At 45.0% G+C, this 24,649-nt stretch overlaps 1 long non-coding RNA gene across 1 annotated transcript in view; it reads right to left on the reverse strand.

Annotated features, from left to right (window-relative positions):
• Positions 1–3,418: 3,418 nt before the first annotated feature.
• LOC118233822 overlaps positions 3,419–24,649 on the reverse strand; it is a 64,483-nt gene continuing 43,252 nt past the window's right edge. The window contains exon 3 of the long non-coding RNA XR_004766574.1: positions 3,419–3,560. This is a non-coding gene — a long non-coding RNA (uncharacterized LOC118233822). The remainder of the gene's footprint in view (positions 3,561–24,649) is intronic.

The raw sequence follows: 24,649 nt of genomic DNA on the forward strand, positions 1-24,649 counted from the left end.
CTCATTTCAGATTCTGCGATTGCACTACTTTCTGAGCGCTTAAGAATCTCCTGGGGAGCGCTCATTTCTCTGAGTAAACAGTCCCGTCTCCACAATCAGCGTAAACACCGTCGTCCACACCGGAAGGGAACAGCAAGACATACATTTCCTTTAGAAAAAAAAAGAGCTTTACATCTGCATTGGGTGATCAGATAAATCCAGACCTGTGGAGCGGTTAATATCATGGGCAGTTCATTTTGCCGAGAGAAGGGGCCAGTCTTATCCAAGCCCCATGGCTTCTCTGCTCTTCTCTTCTCTCTTTTTTTTTTTGTGCCAAATCTAATTTAGGCGGTTAATGGAAATTAAGTCTCTGAATCACCGCTTGCTGAGTAATGCTGAAAAAGAACACAAACTGTCCCAGAAACCTGAAGGAACAGCCCAGCTCAGGGCTCTGATCCAATCCGCTGCCAGGGATTGATCTAGAACCCCGCTGTGGCATCGCACTTTAAGCAAATACCGTTCGAATCCTTATAATTGCATATTGGTTAATTGTAACTCTGCTTTATTGCAAGGTAAGCAGGTGGTTCCACTAACTTTTACATCCTTCCAGTGATATGCTAATACAGTAAATGCAAAAGTCTCAACAGTTCAACTCGGTTCATCTATGAGGAGCTGAACAAAGTCGTAATTATTATCCGGCTGAATCATAAGTACCCGCAGACATATTAAACAATGGAATTAAATCATTAATCCTTGCTGTTGGTCTCATGCTACAATAAATCATCTTGTGTAAAAATAAATAAATAAATACAATTAAGATACATTTCATTCAATAAACATAAAATGGCACAATGCCAATTTTCCCATTAAAAATGTTTTATTTTTTCTTTTTGGCTAGTTGATTGCTTGTGTGTGGCAGTCTTTTTCTTGTAATGCACACAAATGCAACACTTATGTTCAGATCATTCAGGATACCCTAAATAAACATGTTTAATTCATTCATAATAACAGTTTAAACTTGACATCTAAATATCAAGTGTATTCAATAATATTCTTAGTTTTGAGTATTTCTTACCCATAACATGCATTGCATTGTATATTTGTATTTAAAATCTGAAACCCGTTACTTGAGCAAGTTGAAAATAAACACAAGAATAAAGACATCCTACGTGTGATCGACAAAAGACCCTCTCCAGATCTGTCTTTTGTTTGCAGCCATCAAATGAAAACTTTGCCCACATGACCGCGGTGGCTCAACATCGTGAGCTGGGTCATTCCTGACAACGAGGACAAAAGAAAAACGCATTACCGAAACGTAGCGCATGTTTCAGAAGCGCAAAGGCGTAATTTGAACACGATCGCCTGTTCCCCAGTGCCCATTATATCTGTCAATATGTGGAGTTCCATCTTCAACATTAATTTGTGTCCTCCTATTGGCTCAATCATAACCTTGCCTGTAATTGGCCGTTGAAGAGGTCCTTGTTCTTTTCACCCTGGCATTATCTCATCCAGAATGAGACCCAGCTCTCCCAGGCTAATTAAATGTGCCCCCCCCCCCACCTCCTGTTATAAGAGAAAGACTGTACTGTTATGGAACATGGCGTAGTTAATTATCACAATGGCTGGTTGTATCATTGTCGGTGAAAAGCAGGGCACTGGGTCAGCTTTCCTGTTTCCTGACTCTCTCCGCTATCCTCCGATCCAGCCGTTCATTCAGATGCACAGCTTCGGGGCGTACTAGCCGTCTCGCTTCGGTAATGAATTGAAGGACGGACAAGAGAAAGAGACGAGAAAGAACAGAAGAGAAGAAAGGATCGACTGTTGGAGCTGAGCCCATTCCAGAGAGAGATGAGATATTGTCACTGTACATCACGCAATGTGCTCATTTCTCTCCCAGCCAAAACACACAGTGAGCAGTGAGCGTTTGATCCTGAGTGTGACAGATCATATATATTTGATTTCATATATAAAACAGAGATTGTATCTAATATATAATATCTGTTAAATATGTTTTATATATATATATATATATATATATACAGTGAGCTTCATAATGTTTGGAACGAAGACATATTTATTTTTCTTGATTTAGCTCTGTACTCTGTACTTAATACTGTTTGTTTTCTTAACATTACATGACATTTATTTAGCAGATGCTTTTATCCAAAGCAATGTACAAAAGCGATGCGTGTTGTTATACATTTTGGTTTCACCAAGTAGAAATTACAGAACTTTTTTTTACACATTGTCCCCTCATTTTGGGACACCATGATGCTTGAGACAAATGACATCACAGGTATTTCTAATTACTCAAGGGTGCTCAGTTGCATCCTTGGTGCAGGTATAACAGAGCATTCAGTATCTAGTCTTGATACTAGGCTTTGATTCACTATGGAGTCTGTTATTAGTGTTTGTTAACATGAGGACCAGAGCTGTACCAGTGAAACCCAAGGAAGCCATTATGAGGCTGAGAAATAAGAAGAAAAAGAAAAACAGTAAAAAGACACAGGGTAAACCTTAGGCTTACCATGAATACCCATTATACCTTCAATTGCCTTTCTGAAAGGAAATTGAATTGGTCAAACCAATTTACCATGATTTAATAAAACACAAAACCACATTTCATGCTGGCTGCAATCATCAAAGGTGTGAAACAGATTTCCACGCTTACTTGATGATGTTAAATTAGTTTTTGTCCGAAACAAACTAATCTCTCTCATAGTGGCTGGTTTCTGCAACCCATTTTCCTCTGGCTACCCTTCCATTCTCCTCTTCAGTGGATTCGAGAAGGGAGGAACTCACTGGAAATGCCTTCAGTGGCTTAACCAAAACCACACAAGTTAACAGATTCAATCAACACACAAATGCGATCGACCTCTCGGTTGGAATTTCGTTCATTGAACGTATGAATATATATTTGATTTTTCATTTATTTCTCCTTGTTGCATTTCATTTTGTACTTCCTGACTTAAAAACAACAAAAAACAAACTTTTAATAACCTTGTGGCAATTATCTATTTTTTTTTTTTTCATTTTGAGCTCAGCAGTCGCCAAATTTAAGGTGAAAACTTTCAAGCAGTCGCAATAACGCTGCATTCCGTCCCTCTGGTGCTGGACAGAATGCACAGCTGACTACAACAGTTAACCAATCGATGAGAATCCAATTCTGAGCGGCATCTCCTGCTTAGTTCTAAATCACAGCAAATGTATCCGCAGTGGTTTTGGTCCTAGAGAATGTTCTTCAGGGGGTTTTGATAAAAAATAAACCTAACCGCTGTGTAAAAGGACTCCTCCTAGCAAGGCTACGGTTGCTACATCCGCCTCCCGAGAGAACAGGGATCAGCTCATGGGGCTGCACCCGGCTGTGCAGCCCACAGATCCCAATGGGGATCGGCTCAGGGCCCTGTGGAGGTACGTACCTGTGCGTGCGGACCGGTGCGCCGCTAACCGCTAAGTGCTGCGGCCCTCAAGGCCTTGAGGGAACGGGAGGGGACGCGGTGGAGGGAAAAGAGGCGCACCTCACCTGCGGTCTGAGTTCCGCTCCAGCGCCTGCACCCTATATGACAGCCATGCCAGGATGCCTGCAGAATTAAGAAATATGTTAGTAAAACCAGGGCTGGTGTTACTATTAAATACCCACCTCCTAATGCTACTGCTATCACTACTACTACTACTAATACTACTACTACTACTGCTGCTGCTACCACTACTGCTGCTACTACTACTACTTATACTGCTACTGCTAATACTACTACTACTACTGCTACTACTACTGCTGCTACTACTACTACTACTTATACTGCTACTGCTAATACTACTACTACTACTACTACTACTACTACTACTACTGCTGCTGCTACTACTACTGCTGCTACTACTACTACTTCTACTACTGTTACTACTACTACTACTACTAGTAGTAGTACTACTATTGCTATTGCTACCACTACTATTGATACTACTACTGCTACTGCTGCTGCTGCTACTCCTACTGCTACTGCTTTTTGATTTCTATAATCAGGTTAGTTCAACCAAGGAAGGTAAGTGGTTCAGTTGACTTGAATCATGACCTGAAATAGGAGCCCAACATTATAGAGATCAGATTTGAGAAGCTGAGTCTAGACTGGAGGTTTGCATGGGCATGAAACTGAAGCCTGAACTCGGCCATGCCCAAGACCTTGAGACCCGCCCCAACCAAACCCACCTGGTACTACCATATTTGAAAACCAACCCCAACCCGAAACCGAAATCACTCACAGACGCAGTTTTACAACGCTTTGCTCGGTTGCTATGTGCTTGCGTTATAGCAATAATTACCATACTGCAATTGGCTTTATTTTATTTCCATATAGGATAGTAAACAGTAGCTACACAGCTTACCTAGGCAAGGCGGCCCATCAGCAGAACAGTGTGATAGGCTAATAACCACATGTCTTATTGCTTAATAGTGATCCAGCACTGTATACATCCAGTTTATGTAAACTGGCATACCAGACACATTTGCTTTACATATCTCGCTAGTGCCTTCACTGCCAGCAAAGTTTCTACTATTTCTTGGATGGGATCTCTGAGTTTGGTGGGATCAGCCTTCTTGCTATCATATGTCAAAATAGCATTACAAATCCTACACTATACGTGAAAGTGAGCTTTTTATCTGTTGACACAACAAGGTCATAATATATCCACAGCAAAGCTGTGGTTGAAAATGTTTTAAGAATTAGAAGGAAAAAAAAGAAGTCATATTCGGCGCACAAGATTTCTTTAAATCGAGATAAACAGTAGATGCTTCTCTGTAGATAAAGTAAGCTTAAAGTAAGCTTGAAAAGGTTTTCTCCTCGCACAAGATACAGCAATTTATTGATCCCCAAGGGAGAAACTGGATTATCAAAAAAAGTACACTTAATGAAAACTAAAAACAGCACAGTTTCCCATCTTCACAATGCCAGTACGGCTATGGATTAAGAATCTGCCGTGTACACTGAGGAAGTCATTTTTAGCATAAAGGACATGGTGTTTTGTCTGAGAACAGACTTATAATGTTTGTGTTTGTGAATCAGGCTACAGAGGGGACACACTAACATCTGGCCAAGTAAGATGATGTCTTGTAACATTAGTGTCTTGGAACCAGTCAGACAAGGACTTCAGCATGTCATCCCATAGGACGTATGCATTTACCTTGCTAACTGCATGAAAGAATTGCACCTTGTCTAGACCTTTTTTTAAATCATTATCAGTAATTATACCTTCCTGTCTTCTGTTGCAAATATTGAGTCTGGCTTCATCAGTATGGAGCTTAGTTTACTTTATTTGATATTTTTTATTGTGCATGCACAGAAAAAAACAGTACACATTTTATCAAGACTGAACTCATCTGAGCTCTGTAGTGCTGAATTAGCTTTGCTGGAGCTGATTTGACAGTAGACTTCTTGCTGTTTGCTGCACCTCACTCTGAACGTTCGTATGTAAAATGAAATGTCGTTGGGGGTTTGACACGCTCAGCTTTCTCGCGCTTTCGGAATGGGGAAGTGTAAGCAAAGCGCTTCTAATTGTGGGCTATCTGCATATCAGGAGCTGTGCTGTTACGACTGTAGCGAGAGAGGGTAGACCTGCATACAGATTAGAAAGGCTTGTGAAAAGCTCTGTTTCCCACACGACACTCGAGATAGATTGTCCTAATGATATACAATTGACCTTTATTTCACCAGCTGGCCTTGTAAATGCATGTTTATTCCGTCCCTGGGATTCAGTGTGTCAGATCGTCCAACGGACCACCTTCCCCTGTTTGATTCAAGTCTAAAAGAAAATAGCTGGATGAATTAAAACAGCTGTATAACACCATTTCTAATAGATTTCAGCATAGTAAATAGATGTGAGAAAGAATGTGTGGACTGAAAAAGAGGTGTTCACATTCTTTTTGTATAAAAAATAAACCATAGAAAATGAGTTTTAAATTTTTAGCAAGGCTTAAAAACGTATTTCTTGATACCACATTCCAGACAAAAACAGCATACAAGAACAAATTCATTTGTTTTGTCTAATTAAAATGTTCTACTCTTGCTAAAATATCAGATGACACAGGTACATTAGGCATTCGTGAGAGGCAGCATGTATGGTGCATTAAAATGAAAGTTAGCCTGAACTCCAAAATGAGAAACATTAATATGCTTGTTCTTTTATCTAACTGTGTTAATATGCAGCATTCTTTTAAAAAAAAAAATCCTCTGTGGTTATTAATTTGGTGTCTCGGCTAATCCCACCCATTGAGACCAGCACTCTGATTAGCAGAAACACAATTTAAATTTTCTCTGCTGCAGAATGAGGTGATTATTGCACCCCTGCCTGAATACATTTGTCTGTCACGTTTGCTGCATTGTGCCATACACACGTACGGAGTGGGATTATGTTTGTTTTAGCCCGACAGGACGTAATTCCACCGCTTGTAGATAAGATAGAGATGTACACTGACACACATGCCGTGATAAGTATACTCACTTTTTCATAAAACTAAATCATTTGGCATTTTAAACACATAAACACAGACACGGATGCACACAATGTTACAGGGAACGCTCTCTAAAGAGTCGAAGGCGTGACACTGCGCCGGCCAATCAGGACCGATTCCACAGTCTCTCTGAATGACCATCGCACATTCCTGATTTTAATGTTTGTTGGTGTAGCCGCTGCTGCCACTGCTGTGATGGATGACTGTCCATTATGCCCTTTGTACAGTATTAAATAACGGATCATTTGCACATTAATACAATGTGCCGCTGGCAAACAAGCACTGAGAGCTTGCTGCTGTCCAACCTTAATTAAGGTTTTTAACCGTTCCACGTCTACGCTCAAAAAGATGTGCTGGGATTTAAGAAAATGAGTTTATTTTTCCTTACACAGCCTTCCAAATTACAATTCCCATATATTAAAAAGCTTGACTGGATATTTAAGTTAAAGCGCATGTTTCTTTCCAGTCTTTTCTCCTCTAGGGGAACCAGACCACAGTTTATTTTTTGGGTTTAATGTGCATTAAATAGTTATGGATTATAACTGCAGTTCATTTTCCCCTCTTCATCCCTTTGAATAAATAGTGTTCTGGGCCCTCCCTTTTTTTCCACATCGATAATGAGTTTAGCATTCACCCAGTCCCACGTTTGATTTGGATTCACAGATATAATCTCAGCCAAAGAGAAAACCAGTGGAAATCACAGTGTACAGAGAGAATGAGTAAAAACCCTTTGGATGCGCTGTGTCTGGGAGGCGATTAGTCACCCTGGGCCTTCAAATTATTCCAGCCTCTCTCTCCTAATTGTTCTTCGCAGTTCTCTATTCAGACCTCCGAGACGCAGAGAGAGAGAGAGAGAGAGAGAGATGACTGAGTTGCGTGTGCAAACTGTTGGCAAGTTTAGATTCAGTGGATGTTTTGTTTATTTACTTTCATTTTTCTATATCTGGATATTTATGAAAGCGGCGAACGAAAGACGCGGCTCTGTCACTCTCCTCTCTGATGCCTGAAGCGATGATGTGAGAAATGCTGGAAAGCCGACAAAGGACACTGTGCTGTAGGAGGCATTGTCTTTTTTGGATGAGACGTTAGGGTGAGGACGTGAAATGACTGCGTGCTCGTTAAAGATCCATTTGGGTTTATCGCAAAGAATGTGGGGCTCTGTCGTGTCTTACCAAATCCCCCAGGCAGCTCTCTCAACCTGGCTACCATGAAGATTATTTAATTGGTGCATATATATATATATATATGTGTGTGTGTGTGTGTGGATTCTTTATACATATAATTCATGGGAGACAGTGGTTGTACTGCTGATTTATTATATAGATAATGCTTTCTTGAACTGCAATGTATATGAGGTATCTTTAATGCCTGAAGATAGATAACATATTGATGAACAAAGAAACAAACATTCCACGTAAGATAAATGTAGTAACACACGATCAAACTAAAGCACATACGCATTTTTTTTGTCTATTTTGTTACAATACCTTTCTTCCGTGGTAAATCATTTAGCTGGCAACACAGCCTCATAAGCTTCGCGAGCCAGACTTAGAGTGATTTAGGTTTAATACATCCCGGTTATCTTTATGTAAAGATTATTTGGAGGCAGGCTTAGTTCTGACGTATGTATTTGCGGGAAGAGAGTGGTGATCACACAAACGTTTCTACACAAACATTAAAGGAGAGAGATTTCATTCCTCTGAAAAGTCTGTCAGACCCGCTGTTCCTACCGCCAAGCTCAGAGAAAATAATTTCCTTGATCTCTGTTGAGCACATCCAGACTCACATTTCCCCTCCCGAGATTAGGCCCACGGTATAAATCCATTCATTTACTCGACACAAACTCACACATTTTTATGTGTTTTGTCCCTAAAAGATTAAAAAGAGAAAGGAACAAAATGCTATTTCAATATGTCGATTGAATTTATGGTTGAGTCAGTTTATCTTTTAACACAATTTACTATGAGAGATAGCCCTGATTAATCACATATTTACGTGAGTCTGGTGAATTCATGAATAACTTTGACAGTCTCTGCACCAAATAAATGCCAGTTCAACTACAAAACATCCATTACATTACAAACATCATTTTCATTTAGTAGATGCTCTCATCCGGAGCAACATTCAATATAAGCAAACAACGTGCAACCACCTCAATTATATGAATAAAGGCTAAGCATAAATATATTTCATTGGGAACATCTGGAAATCTGTACACATTCTGCTGTCTACTTTAAAGTCTTGATGCAGTTTTAAGGCACTAAACAGTCTGCCTTCACCATACATAAGTCACCTGTTCCAGGTAAGTCTCCCCACCATTTTGATTCCAAGGACACTGGTCCCAAGCTTGCAATTCCAAAAATCACAAAACACAACTTTGACGATCGAGCTTTCGGTCTGGCTGCCCCCCTGGAGAGCACTTGCCGAACACATCCTCAAGGCTAACTCGCTCTCATTGCTCAGAACTCTCCAGAAAACCCATCTATTCCCTCTTCCCTCCAGCTGTGCACGGCCCTCTGTTTTCTCCTGTCTTCTCTTCTCGTGCGTTTCCTGTTGTCTCGGCTTCTCCCTTGTACCAAATATAATGACCCTGTTGTCTCTGTCTGTACTGCTGTTTTTTGTATGCTCTGTAGTTGACTGTTTTCTTGCTTTGCGTTGGGGGGTCTGGAGAGGGTCCTGTGTAAATAAAATGCATTAGCATGGTGCTTGTCGTGCCTGTGGACCCCACCCCTCCACCTGCTCTTTCCCGGTGTTCATTTCCTCCAGGGCACAGTGGCAGAGCAAGGCCAGACAGCTCGCCGTATCCGCTATGCTAATTTAAACTCCACAGTAAAGCAGTGTTTCCCCCAGCGTCTCTATGGCACGCACCTCCCCCCCCCCCCCGCGTCTGCCTGCGACCGGGCCGCTCGAGGGGGCGCGCTAAAGTTCAAGTGGGCTTCGGTCGTCACGGCAGCGGACGTGTAGCGTCGTGACATAGCGGGGGGGAAGTGCGATTTGAGGAACTGCGGTTAAAAAAAAAAAAAGACAAAAAAAGAAGCGTGGAGAAACCGCAGCCGGCGAATCGGAATTTAAAAACAGTACAGCGTGTTAAATAATGTAATAATGACACCAGTGGCAGAGAGATCATATAGTGAAATTACATCCGCCGTCGTTTGTTTTTTCAGACATTTTCATCGCGATCCTCGCGCCAGTTGAGTTAAATTGACTAGATAGCGGTGTGGTTTTCGGCGCTGCGCGACGCGAAGCTCCGCAGCTCGTTTTCGTTTCGCCAGTTAGACGGCACGGCGAGGGAAACGGCGTGAGCTGGACTGCGTATCGGATTCTCCGTGCATTAAGCGCGCTCATAATGCAGAAAAAACACTTAATTTCATCACTGGGGCTTTGCTGTTATGCACTACGCAGGGCTAAATTATTAAGACCGCTGGCTAATGTTTCTGTGCCTGTTTGAGTATCGATTTCTCTCTTTGCCCCTATTTGCCTTCAGAATGTTATTTTTCCCTGTGGGAAATCTGGAATGTGGCATTCTTTACTTTACCGTATTATTTTACTTTATGGTTACCCACAAAGACATTTACGTGCAGAAATTCAAGGGCATCGCAATTTTAATTCTTTCAAAACAAACGACAAATGTTAAACAGACAAGGCAAACAAGAAGCATATTAAGCAGATGGTTATATCCGAAATATATACAAGGATGTTTCCAAAGCTTCTAACTCCAATTAGGTCTGAACATTGTTTAAAGCATGCAACAGACTGTTTCCTATATTAGGTTAAAGCAGCTGACCAAATATTGAAAGTTTGTTGTTTGTTAACAGGATTGGAGACCTGTTTTCTCAGTCTGGAGTTGGTCTGGAGTTTTTCTTTCTTTTTTCTCTATTTTCTTTTTTGCCGAAAGGCTAAGCAGAGGACCACCTTCAACTTGGGTTGTTTCTGACTCTCGGTGCCCCCGCCCGCCATGCGTGACCCCTCGGTCTCGCTTCGCCAACCGAGCGTTCGCTCAGTAATGCGCCTTGCCCACCGTTGCATCATGCTGAGGAAAAGGCCACTCTCTTCACACTCAGAAAAGTACCATAAAGAGTGTGCGGCCCTATACGTTTGTGTGCTCTCTGTTCCTTTCCATTTTTAAATCCAGGAGGATCGTGCACTAATAACACCCACACAGCTATTTGAAACATATTAACCTTTTAACCTCATGTTAGCTCATCCTTCATTTGAGTGTTTTGGTCGGGCATTGTGTTTTGTTGAGAATTCTCAGGGAAGATTCCGCGCAGCTATGAGGATCGTTTTCAAATTTTGGCTCGTCGGTCATTTCTTTTCCTAGCTTACCGGTATGCATATTTGGAGTCGTTAATTGCGGTACTCCACGGAGCGGGTGTCTATTTCCGTGGTAACTGCTGCCCACCCCCCTCGCCCCACCCCGGTCCCTCTCATTCGTCATGCCAGAGGGACGTGGGGGAGGACATGTCACCCTGTGAGGGATGGCTGGCACGGCCTTGTTGTTACCGGTGTCTGATTGTCATCTCCTCTCCCTCACAATCTCCTCACTGACCCGCGACGCTCAAGAAAACAAGGTGAGGGAGTCTATCTCTCTGCTTCCTACCCAGCTTCTGTGGTGTGTGTATGTGTGTGCGTGTGATTGAGTGTTGTGTGTGTGTGTGTGTGTGAGAAAGAGTGAGTGAGTGAGTGAGTGCGTGTGCGGGTGTGTGTGTGTGTGTGTGTGTGCGTGTGTGTGTTTGTGTGCGTGTGTGTGATTGAGTGTTGTGTGTGTTTGTGTGTGTGTGTGCCTGCGTGCGTGCGTGCCTGCCTGCCTGCCTGCCAGAAATCCACAAAGTCCAGAGGGGAACAGTGGTTTGATTCGTCCATGTGCCATTGATTTCCATTTTGTTGTGAGTTAACTACACTCCAGAGAGCTTCCCCACTTTATCTGCCAGCTGTGTTGTCTGCCCTCTGCGAGTTAAACTTTTCAACAGTAATCTGCACCGTGTGTTCCTTATCGTACCAACAGCCATGCATTATGCATCCACTCCTTTATTTTTAGCATGCTCGCCGCGTTTTATTCCTATTTGTCAAAGGAAATAAATTTAGCCTTTTCCACCGCCTCTCCACATCATACCAATATCTTCTTCTTTTAATCTTGTTCTCCTGTTTTCCCTGAACTTCTTTTTTTCCGAAAGCAGAAGTCTGTTTTGCGCTTGGAGAGGGTTGCAGGAATGCTGGCTTATTTTGCCAGGAGCCTGGTACGCGTTTCTTTGTCTGATGTATAATTTGCTGTATTACATTTCTGAGAAGAAGCGGCCAGGTCCTGGCAGAGTACCAGGGGTGCAGACAGAACAGTGCACAGCTTTCAAGATCACAGGCGTGTTTGAAACTGACCCTTTTTTTCCACAGACTAGGAAGCCGCGGAACATGGAACAAATCTGTCTGTCATTCTGACACATTAAAGGCTTTAAAACATTTATAACGTTAAGTTATCGCCACACTGTTGAATGGATATAGTGTTAATACTGAAGTTAAGAATTTCAGTGAAAGGTTCCCTTGTAAAAAAAAAAAAAAAAAAAAAAGATTTTCTCTTTTGTGGTCATCTTTTTCATATAATCCCTTTTCTTACTGCTACCTGTCCTGATCACAATTACTCCATTTAAGAAATGGGGCTGTCATTACAAATCCGTAAGTGCTCGTAATTAAGACCTGACAATTCAAATTGGATCACGATGTCCTTGCTGGTTTAGCCAAATCTCTGCCAGATACACTGTGAACGGTGGAAAAAAAATAAAAAAACAAAAATCCACCCTGGGGTGGGGAGTGTGTGGTGTAATGAGGTGCCTTTGCACAGTAATTCTCACATTGTCCAGAGCATGCGGGCCACTGGCTGCATTTTAAGGAGGAGAGAGGAGCGGAGGGGAGGGGCATGCTCGGGAGCCAAATTAAGTCATGCATTTCTAATGGACGGACAAAGCAGGGGTCGTTAAAAGGGTGAAAGACTGGGCATCCCCTTAGGGGCTCACTTCAGCCCCGCCCTCTCCCCCCCCCCCATCCCCCGTCCCCCCCCGTCCCCCGTCCCCGTCCCCCTCCAAGCCCGGAGTCTCATGCACAGGGGTGTGCGGAACACGGCGAGGGAAAGAGGCGGAATCCGCCATGCAGACCGAGCGGTAAATGGAATGCATGTGCAGCCGCTCGGAGCGCCGATGGCCTGAGCCTTTCTTCTTTCTTTTCTTTCTTTTTTTTATTTTCCGACACGCACCTTTTTTCCCGAAACCCCCGCATTCCCGGATCGGTACGGAACCGAATGTTTTATCTGCTCAAATCTCAAGATCGACGGGACAGCTGCTTTCAACTCCTTTTAGTCTCAGCCGGCACCTCAAAGAGAACCATCTGGAAATAGATACCATGCCATAAAAGTTGGTAATCCAGTGATGGAGACAAAAATTTTCTTTTGTAACATTGTTAAAAAAAAAAAAAAAAAAGTAGTATGCATCAGTAACACAAGTAAATGGTGTACTCAGTTGTTTTCTCTTGCATGAAAAAGAAAGCATTTTTGTACTGAGTAACTTAAGCAAATTCAGAATTTCTTTTGAACTGTCTCCAGACAAATGGCACTTGAAACATATCTGGGCTCTTGTACTGGTCTGCAGTGGCCCTTACGCGAAATCAAGTTCCCGTGGAAATGCTGAATTAAGCCAATCAAGCGAAGCCGAGCTAAAACAAGGTAACCCCCTGGAGTCGCGTTTGCCAATTACATTCTCCTAAATGAGTAAAACAAAATCCAAGTGTGAAATATGTGACATTATAAAATGCATTTGAAATAAGATCACGCATTGTGATTTGCTCTAAGGCTGTCAGTAATGGGGTTATGATAGGGAAAGAGCAGCAAGAGTACAGTACAGTTATAACACACACCAGGTGCCTGATGACCTTTGACCTCTCCCCATGCCCCTCCTTCCTGGATAGATAGTGATCGTACATAGCAGGCCCCCCAACTGCCACTCTGGCTCAGACAGTACAGCAGAGTACTTAAATCCAACAAAATAATTCAGAAACTTTACTCTGCGGAAGGAAAGTAGGGAGTGAGGAGTGCTGGTGGGGGGGGGGGGGGGGGGGGGGGGGGGGGGGTTGTTGTCAGGAAATTTGAAAGAGGGGTTGCATTTGTTTGAGGCATTCCAATGCGATGTGTTACTGGAACAAATTAAAGAGGGGGGCACGGGGGCGAGGGCAGGGGCGGCGTGTGGGAGACCTCTTGCTTTAATGTATCTTAGGAGATGAGCCAGCCATCTGAGTTCACCACTTTCCATCCACACAGGACTTTGTGTGGCACAACAAAGCCCGCTGGAATAAACAGGATCTGTCCCGTCGCTGTGTAATCACCCTGCGGGGAGCTGAGAGGCAGGAGCCGAGACACCGGTCATCACGCGCCCCGCACAGGGGCGGGCGCGAGGGCACAAAGGCTCTGAAATATTCATGAAACTTTGAGATTCATCAGGAAATGCGCTTAATTATGAATGAGGAGAAAAAGGCCGCGTTTTAATGTCATTAGTTTTTGGCTCGTGCGCGACTCTGACATTTCCGACCTTGTTTGTTGCGTTTGAATCTTAACCGGCCCGACAAAGCGGCTCCTATACACGGCTGCCTCCGCCAGCCCCCCCCCACCCCGCGCTCCCCCCCGCACCCCACCCCCCCTTCCCGTTGCCGTACCGCTGGCTTTGTTTGCGGAGCTACGCCTCCCTCCACTTAAATTTAAATGGCGGTTATCAGCGTGCGGAGTGTCAGAGATCCGGCCCGCCCCCATCGCTGTCTCCCAGTTTTGACATGCCAGGTGGTAGTTGCGTAACTAGCCAGCTTGCCCTGTGAGTACCATATGGAAGGGAGTTCATTAACTTGTCGTTTTTCGACGGCGTGAAAGTCTCTTCTCCCCACATTACGGCATCGCACCCGCACCCTCACCATCACGCGCTTCTGGAGGAGCTGCAGGAATCGCAAGGTTTCACAGCGTTCTGCAGAACATAGCGGTTAGCGCAGCGTAGCGTAGCATTGACTGTTGTCATGGTAAAACATGCAGGGCCTAATCTTTAGCTGTGCAATACTAGGCTGACCAGGCGTTCTCTTATTTCCCTGATATTTTTTCTTCTTTTTGAGACAGAAAGAAATCAATTCAGGTACGATTTTCTAAATGCTTAAAAATGCCAGGTTAGGTTTTGCTTGTTCCATAGACCACATATAAATAAGAAAATAGCCTAGTATTATGTTTATAAAGCCCACTTTATGCAAATGCATATGCAATATATGGTCACCCTACACAGTACATTAGTAGTAAAGGATAGTTTGAATGAGATGTCTTGCAAAAATAAGGTCACTTTGTTACCGTAGACACATGGTCATGATGTTAACAAACTGGGAAGGGTATGGCTTGGTGTTTTTGCAGTTGAACCTTAAAATAAATTCAATAAACAATAACATAAATTAAAGACAAAATATCTTTTGAAAATATCTTCTAAATTAATAGTATTAAATTAAATACTAATAGTATTTAATTTTACCAGTAAATTAAATATGTACATAACTGTGCCGCTGCACCCATGTTGCCTTCTGATATATTATAGCACGCGTGTAATTTATGGTTTCATGGCCTTGGGGGAGGAGCCTGAAATGACGCTGGCCGATGTCCCAGGAGAGTGGGGAGAACTCAGAAGTCACTGTCTGCTCATCGGTGCCGCTCGCCATGTGAACGCCCCCGCGGATCATGTCAGAAACGTCATGGCTGCCGGGCCCCGCCCGCCGCATCCAGACGCGGGCGTAAAAGGGCGATGCGCGCAGCGCGGTGGCACGAAGCACGGAGCACGGAGCGCGGCTCATTTGGTCCCCCCCCCCCCCCCCCCCCCCCCCCCGCGGGCCGCCGTGTTTGTTCCGAAGTGCCAGCTCGCGTCAAAACGCCCGTGACACATCCTGTCAGGCCGGCCTCTCATCGCGTCGCTGCCGTGACAGTTTCTGACGCTCGCTCGCCGTCTGACAGCACAGCCGCGGGCTCCGGGCTCGCGGACGCGTTCTCCTGCGATCCGCCGAGATTCGGCGGGTCGACTCAACGGCTCGGCGGCCGTAGCACCTGCCCTCCACCCGGAATGTCAGGGGTGCGAGCAATCACCCAAAAACGCCCAAAATTTCCCCAGTTAACTTTAATTTTAATTAATTATTATAGTATTTAATTATTAATTACCTCCCTGTAATCTCTAAATTGACTGTAAGCTAAGGGTTGTAACTAGGTAGCTGTTTCGTAGGTGACATAGTTAATGCACTCGTCTTAACTATTGCTTGTATTTTTGCATAGACTGCGTTGTTGCTGTTCTTGTTTGTGTTAATGTTAATCAGTTTAACCTACAGGGTCCAAGTTGAACTATGCGGTTGTTCCCTGCACTTGGACCGGTACTTCTCTCTGGGGTTTTCGACACACTTGTTCCTGGTTATGGTTATACACTTTGTTGTACGTCGCCCTGGATAAGAGCGTCTGCCAAATGCCTGTAATGTAATGTAATGTAATTAAAAGCCAGCTTTCTACGTTTTGAGCATGGCCATTTTAAAAAATGTATTTTAAAAAGAGACACTGGGTTTTGAGAAGTAGAACGTAATGTTCGCTGTTCTCAGACATTGAGCTCAGGAGCTACCTAAAATAACGAGAAGCTGAAGTGATAGCCATGGCCTCTCAGGGAGTAAAAAGTGTGTGCACTGCGCTTGGATGGCAGGGGCTCGGGATCAGACCGGCAGCCTATCTGGAGACCGCACACACTTCAGCTCCTTCACACCGCACCAGCAGGGCCAATCTGCTCCCCCACGCGGCTCTCCGAGCGCCTGGCCTCCGCTTCCCCCCCCCCCCCCCCCGAGAGGGTTAGCGCTCGCTGTTAAAATGTATTTCAGCGCTCCGCAGCAGGCAGAGCTGGCACCTCTTACACCCCCAAACCTGCTCCGGCACCCAGGAGTTAGTTTAAACCTGTTTGACTTTAACTCGCCGCCCCACGTGTAGTACTTCAGATTCCATGACCCCGCCGGCTTTGGTTTTACAATCACGGCTGTCTCCTCGAACCCGTGCAAGAGTAATCTCGGTGCCAGGAGAATGGATTGCATTTTACTTTGGGGGCGGGGGATTCCCCCGTTCTCCATCCCAAGGAGAGAAATAAGGAAGTAAAACACCTTTTAAATTATTGCTCGCCCATTTTAACGACACCATGAAAAATCGCACGTCACGCTAAGAGCAAAGAATTACGGCCTTATTACGTAGTGATCAGATCCAAACGGCTCAGGCTCAGCTTATTATGCCTGTTGGCATATGTGTCAGCACAGCTCGGGCGAGTGTTTTCCACTGAAAGAACGGGAATGTGCCCTTTCCGTAAATTTTCCACGTCTGTGATTCAAAATAACACCACTGACACTGTCATACCACCACACACTGGCTCCTACTATAAAATGAGGAAGCTTCCAGTGGAAAAGACATAAGGTCATGTTCTAAATATCAGGGGTTCGGTTTTCATTTTTAATTCTTTACCCTGAACCTTTAATAACATAATTGAATGAATTATTAGGATACAGGAGATCAAGAGAGAACATGTGCTAATTACTTCAGCATTCAAGCCCAGCAGACGCAGACCCTGCAGCTGTCCGCGGGCAGGGTAGGGGCAAGGTCTTGTGATGGCCAACACCGTGTCTCATACAACAATGATACGTCTAAATGCTATTAAAATTGATAATGCTATCCCGGGTGGTTTATGGAGCACATATGGAGTTTTCCATTTGGGTATATTTACAGAAGCAGTGTCAGTTTCTGATTCCTTCCTCAAGCATGTCAGCTGTGCCCCCTGTGGGAATCGAGCCCGCAACCCCATTAGCTCCACACGACTGCCTTCGCACAGAGCCCTGCACTGGAAGCCCTTGTCTCGGCGCTGCTGAGGTTCCGCAGCTCCGGTCAGGCGGTCAGCCGTAATGCTTCTCGGCAATTTGTTCTTATCACTGGACACTGTAGCGAAACTTTTTGTGAGTAGTATAAGCCCAACTTAATGAAAAGCATGGGCATGAATTGTGTTTTCTCGGGATTCTGGAGCACTGGACCGGAAAACCCCACCTGCAAGCTGGCAAACTCAGAAGAGTTATGCCCATCCGAAACCCCCCAGGGGACAAAAGCTGCTGTTGTCTGGCAGTCCGTGTCACTTAGTTGCAGATGCTCATTTTTGCATATAAGACATTACACGGAAAACCCTACAGAAGATGAATCTTTCCAGTCTGTGGTTACATTTTTCATAGTTATTTTTTTTTCACTGCCTGGAGAAGGAATAGATTGTTGGAAAAGAAAATGTCATTTTCTGTCTGTTTGAACCACCATTTGCAAATTTTGTGGCATGCCTAATCACTATGGACAGATGGTAATCAGATTCATGTTTCCAGATTCCGACACTTAAAATCTTCCACCACAGACTAAAGACCATTCTCTACAGAAAACACCTGCATGGAGAAGAGAACACTTTCTCACTGCACACTTAACCTCAAAATTAAAAAGTCCCTATTACTTACTTATCCTACACAGCACTTACCCTTTAGTACCAATTGCGTCAACAGTTGCTATTTGTCTCACACCCACAGACGCATTTGCACCATTTGTCAAGCAGCCTACTGGACCATTTTGAAACGTGTCTGATTTCATCTAGACACCTGTAAGTTCACTACATCGAGTAACGATACGGTAGAGCAGAGCCTTTTTAGTTCAAACGCAGGCCCGTCTTTCCCTGGTGGCTGTTACGCTGTTTGCGGTGTTTGCCGACCGTGTGAAATTAACGTATCCCAGTTTCCCTGGCTAAAAGCATCTGCTAAATGTTAAATGCTAAATTGTAAACTTTAACTGGTATGCATTCTGGGTTTTGCTCTGCTTTGTGTTTTAACGTAAAACACGGCAGGTGAAAAGTTGCTCATGTTAAGCACTCCCGCCCCCCCCCCCCCCCACCGAAAGACAAAGGGTCCTTTCATTCGGCCCTTGAAAACGAAAGTACTCCATTTTTTTTTCCACTTTTTAAAAAATTTGACAATAGAGGCATATTTATGTGAGAGGAGCTCAAGCGACCTCTGGGGGAAAATCTCACGGAAGCCGGATCGCGGCACCTGTCTACAACCTGCTCTCCGGCGAGGTGGCCAGGCGCCCCCGTGCCCGCGTGCGTCTCCCTCGTCCAAACAGCACTTAAAGCGGTCTGACGGAGCGCGGCGAGGCAAACGCCAGGTGCGTCGGGGCTAACGGAACGGACGATGCGTGACAGACACAGAACCTGGACCACCGGTGCTCTAGGGAAAGAGAAAAGTTTCTGAGGAACTTAACTATAATCACAGCCATTCGGTGGTTATTATTATTATTACTAGTCAACATTGATTACACATTGAAACATCATTAGATGCCAAGCCTTGCTCTTAGTAGCCAATGTGCTCATTTATCTGTCTATAAATCAATGTTAGTTGACTAGTGGTAAGAATGCTTAATTAGCTAATGAGCCATCATAGTGACTGCCTTTGCATTGTGAAGTTACAAGGGAACATGCAACTGTGAGGAGAGATCAGACATCATGTCACAGACGAGATGAATTTTAATTCAAGAGGAAGAACACATACACACACACACCTTTGTGTTTAACATGTGTGTGTATGTGTGTTGCGTGTGTGTGTGTGTGTGTGTGTGTGCACCTTGTGTATTATTTTTTTACCAATAAGAATAATGCCAAAGATGATGCAACCCAGCATTAATGCACATTCTGCTCCAGGGCAGACAGGAGAGGAAGGAGTGAGTGACAAAGACAGGGAATACAGCAGAGATGGAGAGGGGAAGAAACGAGTTTCAAACGTAACAGCTGGCCCCAGAGAGGGAGAGAGAGAGAAGAGAGAGAGAGACCGAGGAGAGAGAGAGAGAGAGAGAGAGAGGGAGAGAGAGACAGGGAGCGAGAGAGAGAGAGAGAGAGAGAGAGAGAGAGAGAGAGAGAGAGAGAGAGACAGGGAGAGAGAGAGACAGGGAGAGAGAGACAGAGAAGAGAGAGAGAGAGAGAGAGAGAGAGAGAGAGAGAGAGAGAGAAAGAGAGAGAGAAAGAGAGAGAGAGACAGGGAGAGAAAAAGGAGAAAGAGAGAGAGAGAGAGAGAGACCCCACCAAAGTTATCACCTTAATTTTAATTTTCCCTTCGTGCTGCATGGCTGCAGAAGTGTGCAGAAATCTCAGAGTGCCACAGCACAGCTCTGAAGTCACACAGCACCTCTCTCGCCCACAGTGCAGCTCTGGTGAGACTCGGGCCTCCTCCTCCCTTTGATGCTGCCCTGCATTAATAACAGTCCTCCCCACAGGTGCCATTTTAGGCTAAAGTTTGTTTGGTCCGCCTCGCAACATATTTGAAGAAGAAAAGAAAAGAAAAAAAAAAGCTTCAATCTCAGGGCCGCCGTTGATTATTTGGCGGCACGGATATCGCGGGGGGGGGAACGCGCCTTTGCTCTCCGCTCCTGGGGAGGACCTCAGACGCCTCAGACATTCCGTCAGAACATTCCAGAACCCTCAGTCCCATCTCGCGCAGAAAGGCAGAAGGGCAGGATGAAGGACGCCGGTTTTTTTCTCCGGGCTTGCTAACGCACGCCGCGGTTTAAGGCTTCCCGCGAATGGTGTGTTGGTCTCTGCAGATCCCCCTGCTGGGCACGTTCGTCACCCCTCCGATGACAGGGATCGTCACGGCGTCTCGTTGCCGACAATCAAAGCCAGAGTTCAGGGCCTCTGTTGCTGCGCATTATTTATTATGCATTTGGACAGTGCATCTACCTGAATTATTGATCTGTGGGACATTCCCGCTGGACGCATCTTTCAGTATTAGGCAAAGTCAACCTGCAGGCTGACCCATGACAGATATGACTCATAAAACAGATATTATTTTATATTCAGAGCTAATAGCCAGTGTGCAAAAAGTACAAGGTCAACCGGCTCAGAAAGCATTGTTTAAAGAAAAGGGTTGTATAATCGTGCTTCTTTTTTGTTTGTGTGTGTATGTGTGCATGTGTGTGTTTGTATGTGTGCATGTTTTGTCTGTGTGTGTGTGTGTGTGTGTGTGTGTCTTTGTGCGTGTCTGTCTGTGTGTGTGAATGTGTATGTGCATGTTTGTGTGTCTGCGCATGTGTGTGTGTCTGTCTGCGCGCGTGTCTGAATGTGTGTGTATGCATGTCTGTTTGTCTGTCTGCATGTGCATATGCGTGCGTGTGCGCACGTGTGTCTGCATGTGCATATGCGTGTGTGTGTGCATGTGCGCGCGTGTGTCTGCGTGTGCATTTGCGTATGTGTGTGTGTGTGTGTGTGTCTGTACTCAGGTATTTTATGGGATGTTTGCATCATGCTGTTGTGTTTGCCTTTTCCCCAGAGGGACAGGCCGGGCTCAGCAGGGCAGGGCTAATTAAACACCAGGCCTCCGCACAGTCTGCTGATGTCAGCGCCGTTACCATGATCACCAGCCACTCGCTATCACACAGAAAAGACCCAACTGGACAGGGAGCGCTTGTTCCCTGTCACCTGTAATATAATGCAGGAGCCGCACATGGCCAAAGCTGAAGAGACCACAGTGTGATTAGAGCATTTTGTGATGACATACCTCACCTCCGCACAGTTCCAAGCTCTGGCTCGAACACAAAGGGGCTTCAGTTCCTCCCTAACACACAAACAAACCACCGAGGTCGGCTATTGAGTTTAAATGAACACGCTGTACAAGACAACATCGCTGAGAGAGGTTTATTTTGTGTTTGTTTGACCGATGTGTGCTAGCAAAAACTAGAGATAACTTGGAACTTATTTTAACCATGAAACTCAGTATTAGGAAAAATATGGAATTGGCGTGAATATAGCCACACACACACACATGCAAACGTATGTGCACACACAGAAGCACATGCATACATACGTGCGCACACACACACATACGCACACACGAGTTGCCAGTGAATAAGACTGCTGCACAGTCAGGATAATCGCAATTATAATTGCCCCAATTAAGCGAAATAAACAAACGGCGCGCGGCGGAGGGGAGGACGGTGCTGACTGGCGCCTCGCAGCCCAGCGGAGAGGCGCGCTAACCGCGCTACGCACCAAATGAAGGGGAGCCGGGGAGCAGCTGTTGCCATGGCTGCGGGAGTGCGGAGCGTAACCGCGGGCGCGCGGTCACTCCCGTGTCCCGGGCTCCCGGCTGAGGGGGCGGAGCCACGTAAAGATGACGGATGGCGTTGATGGCGTCCGGCTAGCTGTCCGCTCACCCCCCCCCCCCCCCCCCCACCATCCAAAACACAGACCTCATGTCAAGCGGTTAAGGTCCCTCTTCAATCTTAAAAAAAATTTCAACAAACAACTGCGAGAAATATGCGATGAAGCAATGCGACTGGGCAACTCGCCAAATGTTACGAAACGACGGGCCTGTTTACGGGATAGAGGCCGCGCAGTCGTGTGACATTTCGCCGTCCTCCGCGCCCCTCAGCAGTCCCGCGACGCGGCAAGAGAGGAAGCCGAAGCCCGGCCGGCTGGGACCCGCGCGCCACTCAGAGTTCACGGGTTCAATTTTAGAAACAAATTACATGCACATCACTGGAGGGGATTCCACATCTCGGCCTAAGAAAACGCGGGCCCGTAATGAAAGCCCTCCTCTGGGGCCTGAAGGGGGGACTCGAGCACATTGGTAATTTATTCGGGAGCTCTGGCGGTGACCCCTCGCTGGATTCAGAGGAGCGCCCTCCCTAAATAGAAGTCCCCGCCGTCTTTCTCCTTCGCCGTTCATTATTCATGAGATCAAATTGCTTCTTCCTCCCGTAAGCATGGACGTGAGCTTTGAATCTTGATTCAAAGAGAGTCCACCTATTAAGCACGGACTTCCAGGACGAGGCTTTTCGAGCGCCCGGGATCTTCTTAAAGTCAGGGCCAGAGCGGTGGAGCTAAGGAGGTACGCGGCATGTGCGTTGAAAAGGAACCTCAGCACATGATTTGTGGATATGGTGTGTGTGTGTGTGTGTGTGAATGTGTGTGAGAGGATTGTGTAGCATTGTTATCCACTGTGTCCTAGTCAAAATCCCACAGAAACCAGGTCACCATTTCATCCCCCTGACATGTGATTGACGACATCACAATTTACAATGCAGCCAATTGGCAAATTCTGTGAGCCAAAGCGGCTTGCAAAAGGGCATTTCATATGCACAAGAAAACTCCACTACAGCTAGGCAAAGTTACAGTCACATAAGTAATATCACAAAGCTGCAAGCTTCAAGACCCATGAAATAAAAATGAAGTTTAGTACATTTTTTAATATATATTTTTTGAAAGAATATGAACATCGGGCTGTAGTCTGAAAAGGTGGGCTTTAGGTATTTTTTGTGGAACATAACCAGTGAATCTGTTTTCAAATCGGAGAAAGGAAGTCCTCCCATCAAAGCTCGAGGCCAGAGGGGAGCCTGTTCTATAAGGAGAGGTGTTTGAAGAGATGGGACGGCCAGTCGGAGAGCGGATGCTGAACGGACATACCTGGTTAAAGTTTGCGGCACATTCATAGCCTGTCAGACATTAACGATGACATAATACATAAACCCTTTCATCCCCTCCCCGCTTTCAGTCCTCAGGCCATCAATGGACATGAAAATTGAGTTCTCAGTTGACCGACCAGGTTAAATGAAGGTTCGAAAAAATAGAATTTACATGAGAGAGAAGACGATGTCTTCCCTTTCCACTAGATTTGCAGACGTTCTTTCCTCTGCCAAGCCATTGACTCCCTTGCTTTTCCCCGTCTCATCTTCCAACAAGGAACATTGTCCCAAAGCAGGAGAGCAGCTCTCTCCTCACTGATAACGTACCACTGCGACCCCAGAACAGGAATCCGGGCACTCTAAATGAGCTGTAGGCTAACGGAATGTCAGTGGTGCCAACCTTCCTTTTCAAATCTGCATATGCTTGCCACAAAAAAAACAAGCACACACACAGCAATTAATTTCAGAGAATGGAATTCAAGCGGTTGATGCCATACTGGTCTCTTTCAAATGCATTGAAAGCCTTCACATCGAGCATTTAATCTGAAGTGCCTCATATCGGGGGGGGGGGGGGGGGGGGGGGGGGGTTGGGGGGGAGGACACATTAAAGTCTGATTTAATTATAATTCTGTGATTATTTTTCACCTTAGAATTCCTTTCATTTCTGTTTGAAGCAAGGGTAAGGGAAAGTTCTTTAAGTGTTTTTGATATCCATTTTGGGGCCACAGTGCCTTCAGGGTTTTTGGGGTTTCCTTTCGATCAACTGCCAATTAAGGCCTTGAGAACAAGGTGTGTGCGTTCCTTAGCCAATCAATGACTCAAATGAAACACTCGGGGTGCCGAGAACACCCCAAAAACCAGCAGAGATTGTGGCCCTCCAGGGCAGGAGTTCAACATCTGCATGTTAGAGGAAGTTCCTTAAACTGTGGGGTTCTGTCTTTAGAGAGAAGCCTGGTCTTACATATAGGCTAGATGTTCATGGCAATTGCAGGAATTTAGTTACAGGCTAGGATTGAATCAATATTTGTCCTAAACTTTGACAAAGAATTAGGCCTAAATGTAAGATGTTTTTCTGAAACAGTTTGGGAAGTAAAGCAATCGTTAAAACTAACTTATCAAACTGAGATAAAAGCATTTTGTTTTCCTGTAAGTCAAATATTTTCGTGTAAGTCAAAATTAAGGGCAAATGTTGATTGCACACAGGCCATACTCTGTCTGTTCAGCCATACCCCAGGTCTGACAGTCTGCCTCACACCTGTAATTTACTTTCCGCTCGCCCGTGACACTGCGTGACCCTTTGACCCCATGAATATTCCAAAAAGAACTCATGCAAATCTGTACTTCATCAAAATAACAGTTCCACGGTCCTTCAGAGACTATTTAATTTGCATAAGAAGAAGAAGAAGAAGAAGAAGAAAAGAGACCTCATAAATCCTTAATGAGCTACAGAACTGACCATGTGGAATATTTCTGAGCTCAGTCTTCAGGGACAGAAACCTGCTGTAAGCCTACTGCCTTGACAAAGGTCAAGATTTCTGTTTTTATTATTTTTTGATGAAGATGAACATTGCTTTCCGGTCAGACCAAATAGCAATTTAATCTTTTTCCGAGAACAGCTTGGCCCACTTAAGATTCCCGCG

This window comes from Anguilla anguilla, chromosome 8 (genome assembly GCF_013347855.1).
Source record: "Anguilla anguilla isolate fAngAng1 chromosome 8, fAngAng1.pri, whole genome shotgun sequence".
Classification (NCBI taxonomy): Eukaryota; Metazoa; Chordata; class Actinopteri; order Anguilliformes; family Anguillidae; genus Anguilla; species Anguilla anguilla.